The sequence below is a fragment of the Mesoplodon bidens genome (assembly GCF_964165515.1).
Source record: "Mesoplodon bidens genome assembly, chromosome: 4".
NCBI lineage: Eukaryota > Metazoa > Chordata > Mammalia > Artiodactyla > Ziphiidae > Mesoplodon > Mesoplodon bidens.
The window spans coordinates 63738766-63753493 of NC_138160.1; the positions used below are offsets into that span (position 1 = coordinate 63738766).

The following is a 14728-nucleotide window of genomic DNA, read 5'->3' on the forward strand; positions in this document are numbered from 1 at the left end:
AATGGTGAGCCAGGCACTTAACCTACCTGTGTCTTGGTTTCCACCCCGCCATAGCTATCTCACAGAATGATCAAGAAGGCCTTCAATATGCCGGGCACCATGCCAAGCCTGGAGTCATGTGAATGACCATGTCATGGGTTCCCCGCCCTCGGGGAGCCAACAGTCCACAAAGACAGAGAAGTAAATGGGTGGCAGTCATGACCTTGACGCAGCTGAGAGAAGCTGAAGTGAGGAAAATACAAAGTGACGTGGAGCCTTTGCAGAGGCACCAGCTGACCCCAGAGAGGTCAAAGGGAGCTCCCCAGAGCAGGTGATGGCTAAGCTGAGGTCTGATAAGCAAGAGGTGGCCAGACTACCAGCATACCAGGCAGAGGAAACAGCAAAATGGGTGCCCAGGAAGCAAGAAGAACATAGTGAGTTCACAAGAAAAAGGAATATTTCAGAGGCCGAGAGGGAGACTGGCAGTCATTTTAGGAGAGCTTGGACTCTCTCTTAAGGCCAATGGCAAGCCCATGAAGGGTCTCCCATAGGAGAGTGGCATGCTCCAGAAAGCTTTCTGCAACAGCAAAGAGAAAGGATTGCAAGGAGGCCAGGAATGCCCCCCTCAACTACCCCAAATGCCACATCCCTGGTCTTCTGTGGGAACGACCAGGAGAGAAGGCCCCAGGGTGAGAAGACAGGGCTAAGGCTCCCTCCAGGGAACCACAGCTTCTGAACTACAGGTTCCTCCAGCATTAAGTGATTCCACCCAGGCAGACATGCCATCAGGAGCAGAGTCTGCCTGTGACAACACACCCTCCAGAAGGTGGAGAAGTGACTGGTGTCACAGTGCTTCTCAACTTGTGCTCCCCAGACCAGAGGCATCAGTATCACCTGGGAATGTGTTGGAGATGCAAATTCTCGGCCCACCCCAGACCTAGTGACTCAGAATCTCCGGGAGTGGGGTCCAGCCAGTGTGTGTTTTAACCAGCCTCCAGGTGATTCTGATGCTCCCTAAAGGCAGCAAGCACTAAGTGAGGGCAGTGCCAGCACGGGGGTGGCGGTGAGTACAGGGTACAGAGATAGCCCGGTCTGATACCCCAACAGCACCTCCGTGCTCAAGGCCTCACACTCTACAGGGACAGTGATGTCCATTTATGCTTAAAAGGAAATACACATAGCTTTTGCCGGGGTGGGGGGGTTGGTTTTTTTGGCCACACCGCGAGGCATGCGGGATCTTAGCTCCCCAACCAGGGATCGAACCCATGCCCGCTGCAGTGGAAGTGTGGAGTCTTAACCACTGGACCACCAGGGAAGTTCACACAACGCTGTTTTTATCGATACTTAGAAATGATGCTAGCCCTGTGGACCATGGGGAAGAGTACACGGGCCCACTTCTGGAGTGGGGAGGTAGTACTTCGGGAGAATTTCATTTCCCTAAGAAATGCCCCATCCTTTCTGTGGCCCTCCTTTATTTCAGAATAGACAAAGGAAACTCCAGCTTCAGGAACAGGGACAATGTTTCTCGTCCCACCCAGATACAGAACCTGACCACTCCAGAAAAGAAACAATGAAGCCATCCAGAAAGCTCCCGTGGTTTCATCAAAGGGTCAAGTTTCTTTCTGGAGTGGGTCAGTTTGTAAAAGTTCCCAGAGTTCTGGTCCCTGGGAGGTACTTGTGTGTAACTTCTCTGTTGGTCAAGCAGTAGCAAAAAGACTCTCCCCACCATCTCCACGCTATTCTGAAAACACCCTAGACCACTCAGACAAGCTTCAGCTGGGCACCAGAATGGCCAAGTTCAGAGTTTCTTTCAGCCAGCTAAGAGCGGAGAAGTTCTTTAAAATGTAAATATTTTTTTCAGCTATGAGAGAGAAAGCATGCCCTAAAGCACTTTCTAGGTGGCATGAGGTCTCAGAAGAGTCAAGCCCCTCCTCAGAACTGACTGGGAAAAGGCCCTTAGTGGAGAAGGAAAGGTTTCTGCTGCGGGCCAAGTTCTCCTGATAAGCATGTACAGAAACTGGATCATTTCCTGAGCTTCTCTCTCAAAATCAAATAGACTAAAAAAAAAAAAAAAAAAAAAGAGCAACATAATCCCAAGCACAAGTACGGTGTTTAATCTTAACTTTCATATCTAGATCACCTGGCTTTTCATTACAACTGGTCAGGTATATGTGAAATGGCCACACTAGATCGAAAGAAGTATGCCAGATGTATCATCAAAGATATTAAAGCCCCTATTACACAGCGTGCGCATGCGCGCGTGCACACACACGCACACACACACACACATTAAGTGAATGAGAATTCGTTCTGCCTAGTGCCCCCCACCACCAGGTATCCTAGGCTCCTCTGGACACCTGAGCTGTCCTTGGTGGCCCTGCCCCAGCCCTGCCCTCACAGTGCCCACACTTCACCCATCAAAGTCCACTCTCTTCATACCCTGATCTTTGCTGGCATTTTATGAAATTCTTCCTGTTAAGTCCTAAGTAACTAATGTAGTGCCTGTTCTATGGATGCTTACATGTTGAATAAGAGGTTTAAAGAGAACCATTTTGCCCAAATTCCTCTAACGGTAAAATTTTAGGCACAACAATAAGTGAATTCCAGCTTTTCGCTACAGAGCCCCTTCCATACTCCTCCAATCCCATCACACTGACCACTTCCCACTTCATTTGTTTCATAAGTGTCAGCTTATGAAAACACCTCCACCTCCTAGGATGGAGATGAGATGGATCCTGCATTTGTAAAAATGGAGGTTAATGTTGATACAATAACGTGCAAAGTCCATCTCCTCCATCTGTCAATTCACCTGTGTCAGAACCAAACTGTCTCTGGAGGATGAGGATCCCTTCTCCATCCATTTCTGGTCAGCGCTTACTTAGGAAGGGGACACGCTGATCCCAAGCAGGGGAGAGAGTGGGAGAAGTCAGCCTCAAGACATTCCTTTCTCTGCAGAGGCCCAAAGCATACAGCCCAGTATCTCCAAGAATGCCCCAAAGCACTTAATAATCAGTGTCTGTAAAACCTTCCTAAAAATAACGGCTTCAGAACTGACTCTTACACTGTTGACAAGGGACTCTGATTTGGTCCCATCCAAGATAAAAAAGAGCCTTATTGTAAGAATGAAAACATGAGTCAAGATAAAAATTGAAGTGGGTCCAATGGGACAAAAGCCAGCCCTTCACAACCAAGTATCTAAGAGGCCAAGAAAAGAACAGGTAAGGGTGCCCCTCAGACATGGCTGATAACACAGGCTCAGATGGACAGGGTTCTAAACTGATGTTTCTCGAAAATGGTGTTCCTAGAACGTGCCCAATTATAAAAACCATCCAGACACTTTGTTTAAAAAATTCAGATTCCCAGGACCCACACCAAACCTATGAAGTCAAAACTCCAGGGCAGGGTCTGAGAACACATAGGTCTAACCAGCACCCAGCAGAGGGTCAGGCAAGTTTCAGAAACAATTCCAAAGGAAACAATATGTAACTTTTTAAAACATTGTAGTCACATAACTTCAAAGTGATAGGGTATGTGTGAAAAGGTAGGCTTAACTGGAGGAAGTCAGAGCCTTCTTTAAGTAGTTAAAATTATGGAATATAATCATCAGGTAATGAGGAAGTCAATTTGATTAAAATGTAGCAAAAACAAAACCTCTCCCTTTAGCTTAACCATATTCCACCTGGAAGACCTCCCATGACCTCCCTCCCTGCCCTAAGGATGGAAGGGAATCCCCGAGCAGCTGGCCCGAATGGCAATGACAGGGTTGAGAGCCCTCAGGGTTATCCCAATAAAGACAGCCCCAAGGAGCAGGCAGCAATCTCTAAACCAGACCCTGCTGGTGCCCTCCTGGTGTCAGCCTTTACAGGTCTGAGTCTCCGGCTGACTGATCCGTAGCCTCAGTTGTGTCCCAGTCTATGTGAGGCCTTGCTCCACAGGACCAGCGGCACCAGCCTCACAGGGAGCCTATCAGCGATGCAGAAGCCCAGGCCTGCTTCATCAGAATCTGCCATTTCACAAGATTCCAGATCATTCTTGTGCACCTTCCAGCGTGAGAAGCCCTGCTTTAAGGCACGGAGAGCGCCACCACGGGGAGACTCTCACCCCACCTGTACAGCCACCAGCTCACCAGCGCACCCACTGCGACCACACAATCTAAGAGGCCTTCTTCCCTCACAATCCTTACACAAATCTTCTCAGACTTGCTTTGTCTTGGAGCCAAATCACCATCAGCAGGGCCCAGTGACAGCTGACAATCCAAAGCCCCACCACCTTAGGGAGTTAAAAGGAGGCGGTAAGTACTGACCGTCTCTCACATTCTCCTCCGGCTCCTCTACCTATCAGGCTCCCTGAGGGGGCAGGAATATGGACCCCACGACCACAAATCAGTAGAGACGACCCAAAGTCAAACAATACTACGGAATGCTGGCTCGCTCTCTGCCAGCACAATGTTAATGAGGTCGAGGTCACGAGTATGATTAGCTTCCTCGGGTATCGTGGCACAGACTCCAACCCTCTGCCCTCTAGCTGCCTGCAAAGGCTGACACACCCCTGGTTACTAAGAGGAGAATGACTGGGGAGGCTGAACAGAGCAGCGGCAGAAAAGGACTCAAAGAGCTTGGATGACTGGTGAGCAGAATGGATTGAAGAACAGCACTCAGCCCAGAGGGGTGGCTGACATGACAGATGACCCGTGAGAATTCAAAATCATCCCAATGGGCTGAACAACACACACCAGGATGAGAAAGCTGAAATTTGACAAGAAGAAGTGGGAAGTCCTACAGCCAAGATTTTAAAAATCAAATACACATATGTAAGCTAGAGGAAATCTAACCTGACGACAGTTCTAAAATGTTTTAATGTTTTAAAATGTTTAAATTTTTTTTAAACATGTAAGTTTTGTTGACTAATGTAGTTGCTAAGAAAGCTAACATACTTAGGGTCCATGAGTCTAGTTTCCAGACCAAGGGGAACAGAGGTCCCTGTGTAGCACAGCTGACCAGACTATCCTCAACAGTCCCCCGGCCACCTGTCCACACAGGTGTATACACAACCTGTCCCATCTCTTCATCGCTACCACCACTTGTGTTCTTATTATTCAGTATGGCCTCTGCACCCAGCTACCGTTCTTTTTGGCTTTGGATTATAGTTTAAACATTCCCCACATCAGCTTAGCTCCCTTTCATGCTGCCTTTTCTTTACTAATCAAGAAAAGAACAACAGACCCGAGCACAAATTGGAAAAAACACATTAAAAAAAAAAAAAAAAGCCAAGACAACCTAAGCAACCCATTTACCAAAAGGATTCAAACCCAAAAGACCTATAGTCACCTGTGTAAGCTGGCACCCTAGGCTACATATTACAGCATGGATCTGTGCAGAATCGTAATCAGGTTGGTAAATTATGAGCTTCCAGCACAGAAAAGCCCTGAAATGGCTATAAGAATGAGCAAATGACAGAGTAAATATCTGTTTAGACATACTTCCCTGTGCAGAATCATCTTCTAGGAATGGACAGTTAGCCATTAAAAAAAAAAAAAAAAAGTGATTTTTAGATTGTTTTTCAAGTTGTGAGCCGTGTTTTCCTTACGTGTATATTTCATATACAAAGGGTAGCCATTTATAAACACAAAAACACCAATTACTGGTGAAGTCTGTAGCTGCGAGACTGGCCAGTCTGTTATTTTTAATTTCAGAAAATTTGATCCCTATGGGTGAGAGAAAAGTTATAAATTTTTAAGAGGTTAATTTGTCCTGAGTAATAAGTGTGTCATGCACCACTTATCTGAAGATTAAATGTGGCTACTGTCTATGCAGTTACAGGCATCTTTAAACAACTGGCTATCTGCCTCAAAACTGGAAAACAACATGTGAAATTCAGCCCAACTGCAGCCTGCTCCAGGAGAAAGGAAGCTTGAACTCCAGGTGCCCTTGACAACACAGCTCAGTGTGGAAAGAGAGAAACTGCTGAACAATAGAATCAGTAGAGGAAAGAGAGTCCCTCTAATTTTCCGGGAATGTGGGGAGGTTGATGCTAAAGGGATATTTAAGATCTCACTGCTGGTTTGAGTTCTACTGAACACTGAAACAACTGAAAACAAGAAAAAAAAAAACTTACATGTGAGTATAGTATATATATAGATAGATAGATAGATAGATAGATATTTATAGATACTTAATTAGGTACATATCAATCTGACAGATGTTTACACATTTAGATATAGAAGTGAAACACCTCTCAGATCACACTTAACAGTGTTTATGAAAACATACAAAGTGCACCAATAGGAAGGAGTGGGTCCTTCCCTATTGTTGGGAGGAAGCTGCCCCATTCTGGCTCTGGGTCACAGGACCCAGGCCTGGTTACATTCCTCCACAACTACATTTACAACAAATAGGAACTTCAAGTCTTTTTAAAGACAGAGACCTGCTTTACCATGGATGTAGCACAGATGTAAGGAGGTGTATGGTGCTGTGGCCAAAACTGCTGATACAGTTTTGCACAAAAAAAGAATGGAAGAAAACACCAACAACTGTTTTGTTCTGGTTTTTTAAGTAACATCTACTTTTTAAAAATCTGAAAAGCAGAAAAGTAAAGAAAATAGTCACCTGTAACCCCACGAGTCCAAAATAACCAGTCAGAATTTTAGTCTACATCCTTGCAGTCTGTCTAGGCTACCAGTTTTCCTTTCAATGGCAGATCAGTTAGGCAGGCAAGAGCAAGGTGAGGCATTATTGCTGGTTACACAGACTAACGATGATTAATAATTCCCACTGGCCGTACCCTAAATCCACAACAGTAAGGAGTAAGGCTGTACACAAATCAAATTGCATGCCTGCCCTTTAACAGGCATTCACTGGGGCCTACTTTGCACACGTTTTTTTATTCCACAAATGAATGAAATTCAAATTAACAGCCCCTTGAGGGCCATATGGTAACTTCAAAAAAGAAGGAAGACAAGCCTTGTCCCTGGTGGAAATGAAAACACTAGTTCTCCAACTACAAGTTCTCAAGGTGCCTACAGACTGGGTTCCTAGGAAAAGCCCTCCTCCTGGCTTGCAGATGGCCACAGTCTCACCATGGTGGAGAGAGCATGCTCCAGACTCTCTCCCTCTTCTTAGAAGGACACTAATCCCATCATGGGGGCTCCACCCTCATGACCTCATCTAAACCTAATTACCTCCCAAAGGTGCCCCCTCCAAATACCATCACAATGGGGATTAGGGTTTCTATTTAGGAATTCGGGGAAGAACACAGTCTGTCCAGAATATGTAGATGTGTCAGGGGTGGAGGAGGATCAATTTTAGCAGTTGTACATCCTAGCTATTAAAAATGTTCAGAGCCATTCTACGTACATTCCTCTAAATTATCTCAGTTCAAAACAATAAACAGGTCTCACAAGTCGGCAAAATAACACCAGTAAGAGTCTGATCATTGAAGGCCAAGGTCAGGGGCTTGATTACCCCATTAGTCCCGTTGAAAGGATGAAAGAGAAAAATTCAGTTACAAGGACACAGATTACTCTCACCCTGAGCACTATTCAGTAAACCTCAAGAGACCAGCCAACCACTTGCTGCTACTGTAAAAATAACTCCATCTTTCACCTCCAGCTCCAGACCTCTCTTCCTGCCTGTGGATCCAATGCTCTGCTGGGCATCTCTCCCTGGGCGCCTCACAACTCAGCTGTGGATTCAACTGAACTCGTTACTCCTCGCCATCTCCCCAAACTGAGGTTCCCATAGCTGCTTAACTCAGTGAAAGGCGCCATGACCCACTCCAGTCACCCTGGACTCCCACCCATGGGACAAGACCGAGGAAGTGCGGTCAGCCTCTCCGGGTCTCTCCCGCTCTCCCTCACCAAGTCCCACCTGGATTCCTGTACTAACCTCCCGGCTCACCTGCTATCCCCGGCCCTGGCCTCCTTGTCACCGAGCCCACCTAGAGTTCCTTCTAAAGCACAATATGATCAGGTCAATCACCTGCTGCAAGTTCCCCATCTTCCACACAGGTTTCGAGATGAAGTTCAGACTCCCCAGCTCAGCACCCAAGATCCAGCACCCTCAGGGACTTCCCTACACCACTCTGCCTCTAGTCCAAACAGCTACTCTCAGTGCCCTGTTGACCTTATACCATTTCGAGCCTTCTAGACTCAAAACATAATGCATCCTTACTGTACCAGGTATTACTGTAATCTTAAAAGTAATGGGGGAAAAAAAAACCTTGAAAGTACATGAGGGACTAAGTCTCCACTCTTCCCTTTACTCACGGGCCTGCCTCCTACAGCGAAGGGTCCAGTATTTTAAGTACCAGACCAGACTCTTCCCTGGACACAATCTGGGTTTTATAAGCTGATGATCAGATCTGACCTTTGATTCCTTCTTTGCCTTTCTAAGGCTGTGAAGTCTCACTTCAGAGAAAAACCTGTTTGTTCTCATGGCACTTTGGCTGGTGATTGTACTCAAACAGGACACATGCTTTATTATAAAGCACAGAAAGAAACAGGCTCCCCCTTCTTCCTTCTCCCTTCTCCCTGTGGAGGACCCATAGGACCAGCTGGCCCCAGCCACCACCCCCCAGCCAGATCACTTCCCTCCAAGATGGCTGGCTTGTGGAAGAGAAGCACGCCCAGCACGCTGCTTTCCCAGCGCAGGCACTTCTAAACAAAAAAGAGAACTTCTTGGGTTTATGGAGCTCCTTCGCACACAGAGTTTGCTTCCCCAACTAGAATGAGGGCTCTGTGAGTGGAGAGGCCTGCTCTTGGTTCTTCCTATGCTCCCAGAGGCCAGAACAGAGCCTGGCCCATGGAAGAGGCTCCATGGGTATTTGCTGAACAACTGGATAAAAGAATGGATGAATGAGCAAACAGGCATTCCTCCCAGATTAGAAAAGAAATATACAGCATAGTTCCCCAGCTCCATAAACTACTGTTTTGCTAAGAATGCCTTCTGTTCATTCTGCAACTAGGTACAACCTTAGGAAAAACTGAGCAATGTTCCATTAACCCCAAGACATACTTTAAAGGTGCTTTTTGGAATAAATTCTACAGATCAGGTATTTGCTTACTATTTGTATTTTTCTAAGGGCAGTAAACACTGAGAAAACACTGCTTTAGAATTCCCAAGAGAGACACCATGTCCACCACTCAAGTTTCCTTTTTTTTCTTAAATAAAATGTCGATATTGACTTTGGTGAGACCTGGAACCTGAGAAGGTGCCTTTGCAAGCGGGCAATGAGGCTTGGAATTACAGGCCACACCTGTGCTCAGGTCCTCAGACCCACACAGAGCCTGCACTACACATTCCCCACAGCTGGAGTCCCAGAAAAGGCTGACTAGAGGGGCCAAAAAGATGCAGCCTACAAGCTCTAGAAAGATCAAATATTTCTGAGTGTGGGCTGCTGGGGGCACAGAGACAGCCTCAACTAAGGGTCGACCATCGGCCAACCTAAAATCAGCAGTCGCTCAAAGTCAGCTCCCCTTGCAGCCCGGCTCTCTGAATGGCACTGCTTTCTCCCGGGCATTTGAAATACTTGACAACCATCATCAACATTTTCTGAGCACTTACCCAGCGTGAGGGACCACCCTAAGTTCTATACAAAAGTACATAATCATAGTTAAACTTCCAGGTGATTCTCTGACTTGAACTTTATTACCATCATTTTACAGACACAGAAACCAAAGCTGAGAGAAATTAAATAACTTGTCCCAGGTTCAGGTAATAAGTGACACCTCTGGAAACTCAACAGTCCCAATTTTGGGTCTCCTACATTTTGGTCTCCTATTTTGTCAATTCTTTGCAATAAAGAAGTTGAGAAGTATGTTGTCCATTAAAAATGGATACTTTTCTATATGTTTTCTATCTTCTCCTACTATGGACTTTTCCTCCCTGCCCTGCCCAAACACTACATGCAGTAAAATCTCTATAATTCGTCAGTCCACACATCTGAGCCCATCCACATGCATAAAGAGCATATATTACTTTTTCCAGAAGGCACCGTTTTGCTCTAATCCACAAAGATTCATTTTCCTTCCTATAGACAAATTACTGGTTCATGTCTCGCGACTCAAATTATATTATATTCAAGAATGTTCATCTGCAGTGTAATTATTCTTCTTAATTGGACTGCTCTGAAGACAAATGATTTCCCCCCCCTAACCCCATCAACTCCTGCACCACACAATGTCTTCTTTCCTGGCATAAAATGTTTGCTGCACCCTTTGCAAACACACCACAACAATCCACACTATCTGCTCCCTGTGTGACCAGTTAGGAAAAATATTATCATGACGTTGGGTTTTATCTGGTATTACCTCAAACTCCTCCAATATTATTTCATCAGAATCAGATCTCTGACAAAGATTAATAACAAGTCTATCACAGTATGACAGCAAAAAGAAATGAGAATCTTGGGTTTTCTTTTCCCTATCTGTAAAAACATTTAATCTCCCCACCAGCATGTGTTCCCTATCTCTTACATTTGAAAAGGAGAAGTCGTTTTTTAAAGACGACCAGTAGAAAAGAGGAATATCCGGGAAAGAGCAACGCCAAAGAAATTCGCATCCATCATCGCTTAAACCTGGCACCGGTGGAGCTCTCTCAGGCGAATGGGCGAAGCAAAAGCAACGTGCGGAGGAGAAACGTCCCTCGGAACTCGGTTACTCAGGTTTAACTATCCGCACCAGGCTCTAACAGCTCCCCCTCTCCCTCCCGCCCACACCTCTCCCCGCTCGGGCTCCAGCACACACTTGTCTACAGAGGCCGCTTTGCGATTTCAGACAGAAGCTCTCCTTTTACTTGTGGGTCGCTGATGGCAACCTACAGGAACGCACACAGTCACAGTAGAAAACGCGCTAAATACAGGAAATGGCCCAGGTGGGAGTGAGGGTGGGGGTGGGATGGGGGGGTGAGACTTTACTCCCATTGAGGAAACAGCTCAAGGATTCTCATAAAACTCACGACCCTCCTGAAACGGGAGAAAAGGTGAACAGGATTGAAGAAAATGCTTTCGCCCTTCTGAGTTCAAAGGACACCAGACCGCTGAATGAAAGGGGGAAAAGGACACACACACAACTCTGTGCCTAAAAAACGTACGGAAACACAGAGTTCCCCCCCCGTCCTTCACCCCATCCCTTGGGTTCAACCCACTCAGGCCAGATGTGGTCTTCCCCACTCCACGCCCACCTCCTCCTCCTCCTCCAGCCCGCACCCCCAATCCCTGCGCTGCCCACAAAAATGCAGCGCAGATCTGAGAAGCCGCTGACGTCTGTGGCCGGCGTGACCCACACGCCACAAACCAGGCCCCGCGGGGGCGACCGCGGGGCGGCCCCTGGGCGCGGTACCAGGCGCGCTGAGCCCCGTGCCAAGCTGCGCCCAGAACCCGAGCGCCGGTCGCAGTCCGCCGGCGGCGGCGAGAGAGCTGGGCTCGCGCCGGCTTCCCGGCAAATCGTCTTTCCAGGCACAACTTTTTTCCACTTCTGCTGAGGGCGACCACGGCGACCAGAGCCGAAGCGGCGCTCCCTCCCGTTCCCAGCGTCCAGCACCCGTCCCGCCAGCACCTCCCCGGCCCGGTCCTCCCTCCCCTCGGGCTCCTCGGGCGCCGGGAAGAAGTTCCCGCGCCGGCCGCCGCGCACGCAACCCGGACTCGGCTGGTCGCCGACGGCTCCGCGAGCCCCGCGCCGGGTGCCCTACCTAGCGGAGGCTGCGGGCTTTCCCTCCGCAGAGCGCGCGGGCCCGGCGACCTCAACTCAGCCGGTCCCGGCTCGGTGATCCCGGCTCCGAGCCCGCAGGCTTTCCCAAGCCGGGACTTACCGTTACGCCTCCTCGCAGCCGCCTCTGTCTCTCTCTCTCTCGGTCTCTCTTTCTCTGGCCCGGCCGGCCACTCGGGGAAGGAGGAGGAGGGAGGGGAGGGGAGAGGAGAGGAGGCGGCGAGAGGAGGGGGCGATTGAGGGAGGGGAGAGGGTCCCCGGGCAGGGGAGGAGGAGGAGGAGGAAGAAGAGGAGGCGAGGAGAGAGCGCCGACCTCGGCCGCTGCCGGGGCTAGCACTCAGGAAGGGGAAAGAGGGGCGGGGGCAGAGAAAGAAAGAGGCCGCCGAGCCTCCCTGCCCAGGACCCGGCCCCGAGCCGCTGCCCAGTCACCATCGCCGCCGCGTCCCGCTCTCGGGCGGCGTCGGGGGGAGGGGTCGGGGCCCGGGGCTCTCCCGGCGCGGCGCGCGGGGCGGGGCGGGCGGCCGGGGACGCGGCGGGGGCGGGCGGATGAGGCCCGGCCTCCGGGGGGAGTGTCCTGCGGGGCCCGGGACGGTGTGGGCGAAAGGGGATCCCCGAGAGGGGGGGCGGAGGCCCGTGGGCCTGGGAGCCGGTCCTTGCGCCCGCCGGGGGGCGGCAGCGTCTCCCGGAGTTCCGCCAGAGTCCCCCGAGCCGCGCCGGGGAACCTCCGAGCACAGTTCCGGGAAATCGTCTTCGTAGCCCGGAGAGCGCGCACCGCCCGGCCGGGGAGGCGGGGAACGGCGAAGTCGGAGTCGGGGGTGAGAGCCCGGACTCTTTCGGCGGAGAGCGTGCTCGGCGGCGCCCGGAGCGGTTCCCCAGACGGGGCCCGAGCGGGAAGAATGTCCGCCCGCTGGTCCTGGAGAATCCAAAGCGGGAGGGTGGGCTGGGGGTGCCTGGACCCCCATCCTCGCCTTCCTCGCCCGGAGTCGAGGCTCCGGGCGTAAATTTCCTCGCCCTGGGAGTCTCTAAGAAAGGAAACTCAGTGCGAACAGCCGCGAAGAATATACGTAAATTGATTGCTTGGGATCCTGATACATCCTCCCCTGAACTTAAAATATGGTTTCGGGGTGAATTTCTAAGGCACTTTAGCTAATAGTCTGGAAAGGCATCTTTGCCCAGAGAGGGGACTCACTAACTGCCCCACACCGCCCCCGGGGGGGGGGGGTGAGCAAAGAACCCAGAGTTAAATGGCCACGAATTAAGGTGACCAGATTCCTTGTGATTTTAACGTCGGGACGCAGCATTTAGCCAAGCAAACCCTTCTTGTCTTTTTTTCCTGGCAAACTTGCTCCTGTCCCCAGCTTCTCAGCCTCTCGTCTGGGTCACCTGTAGCCACTAGTCGCGAGAACTCAGAACCTAGCAGTCAGTTTGGGGCCTCCCTCCTCCACTGCCAATAGCCGCTCCCATTGATTCTTTAAGGTCCTTCCAATTGCCCCGTCCTTTCCAAGCCCACTGCCACCTTCCTGATTCTCGCTGATTCAGGACTTCATAACTTGAGTGACCTCCTCCCTGGTTCCCTGCTTTGGCCTTCTTTGTACTGGCATCCATCTGCACACGCCTAGCCTGCACGCTAATGGTTCTAGAACACCGCTTTGACAGGCTACTTCCTGTTCTAGAAGCTCTAGGAGGCACTTTGCCACAGGAAATTATGAATTACTTAAAAACTTTTCCATTCAAAGCCATCCACCTACCCACTCCTTGGAGCCTGGCACTCTCACCAGCGTGGGGGGGATCCTCCCCTCCCCCCGAAGGTTCCATACTGTATGAAACATGGGAGGTGCTGATGCTCTTGCCAGAACTGGAATGCTGTCTTTCATCTTCTCCCACAGCCAAATCCCACTTATCTTCGTTGAAAATGAAGTTTGTAGTACAACATTTCTTCTATAAAAGGATGTGTGGGATCTTCCCACTTTTGAAATCATGCACTAGAAATAACAAAGCTTATGGGGGAAATAGGATAAGAAACAAACAACTCAGAAGTTATGTAACACTGCAACCAGAGCACCAGCAAAAACAGTAACCATTCCGAAAAACATGCTAGCAGAGTTTAAGAGCCACGTTCAATTCCTAATAAACATTACAGTAAATATAAATATAGGACTTTACCTTTATAAAAAGATGGAAGTAACTGATGAAGAGATTGGAAGGAGAGTTGTTTGAGGCTGCTGAGTTAGGAAGATAAGCACAAAATGTACAAGTAAGAGGTGAATTCACCCCTCCCAAGTTAGAGCTCATGGTCAAACCCATCCAAGAGAAAGAACATAGAGTGAATGAACATCGGGCGTAGCACTGTGTGTCCTCCCCAATTGGCATTCTGCTGTGTTTTGTTTGCAGCTTCTGTTTCTTGATGGTGCAGAATATTAAGGCACTGGCAACAATTGCATGTGAACCCACATAACCACTGCATTTTACTAATATCCTTTCCCTACATATCAGTCATGAATGAGTTAATTTCTGTTACACATGCTTTCATTACAGAAACATGCTGGCAACAGAGTAGACTGTACTGTACTGAATTCCATGCTTAGAAAATAGATTCTACTTCATTCCACACATCTGTTGAGCACTTACTATATGCCAGGGACTGTTTCAGGCACTGGGAATGCATCGGTGAATAAAGAGAAACACAAAAATGTCTGCCCTCATGGACGGCGGGAACTTGAACATGGCATCACAGGATGATCCATATTATTGAGTTGTATTATGTTTCGTATCTATGTAACTTGATGCCTCATCTACATTTTAGTCTCTTTGAGGGCTAGAGTCAAGCCTCATATCTGTGTATCTTTTGCAATGTCTGACACAGTAAATACCTACCGGAATACGTTAAAAAGGGAGTTTACACCCATTTTATACCTTGTGTTACTGAATTCACAGGAGAACCACCTGGGAAATCTAAAAAGAAAGTTTTTTTCAGGACCATGTTTGTTGCTATTTGGACTAAAGTCAAAGCAAGTATCCCCAGATAGGGTCATTGGGATCTGAAGAGTA

General features: G+C 48.8%; 1 protein-coding gene across 2 annotated transcripts in view; it reads right to left on the reverse strand.

Moving 5' to 3' along the window:
* The window catches only part of LHFPL2 (LHFPL tetraspan subfamily member 2), a 176619-nt gene extending 164461 nt beyond the window's left edge, over positions 1 to 12158 (reverse strand). The window contains exon 1 of one of the 2 annotated variants that reach the window (XM_081230413.1): positions 11784 to 12158. The gene's annotated coding sequence lies outside the window, so the exon portion shown is untranslated. The other variant, XM_081230414.1, reaches the window with a different exon arrangement.
* Between the last annotated feature and the right edge of the window lie 2570 nt (positions 12159 to 14728).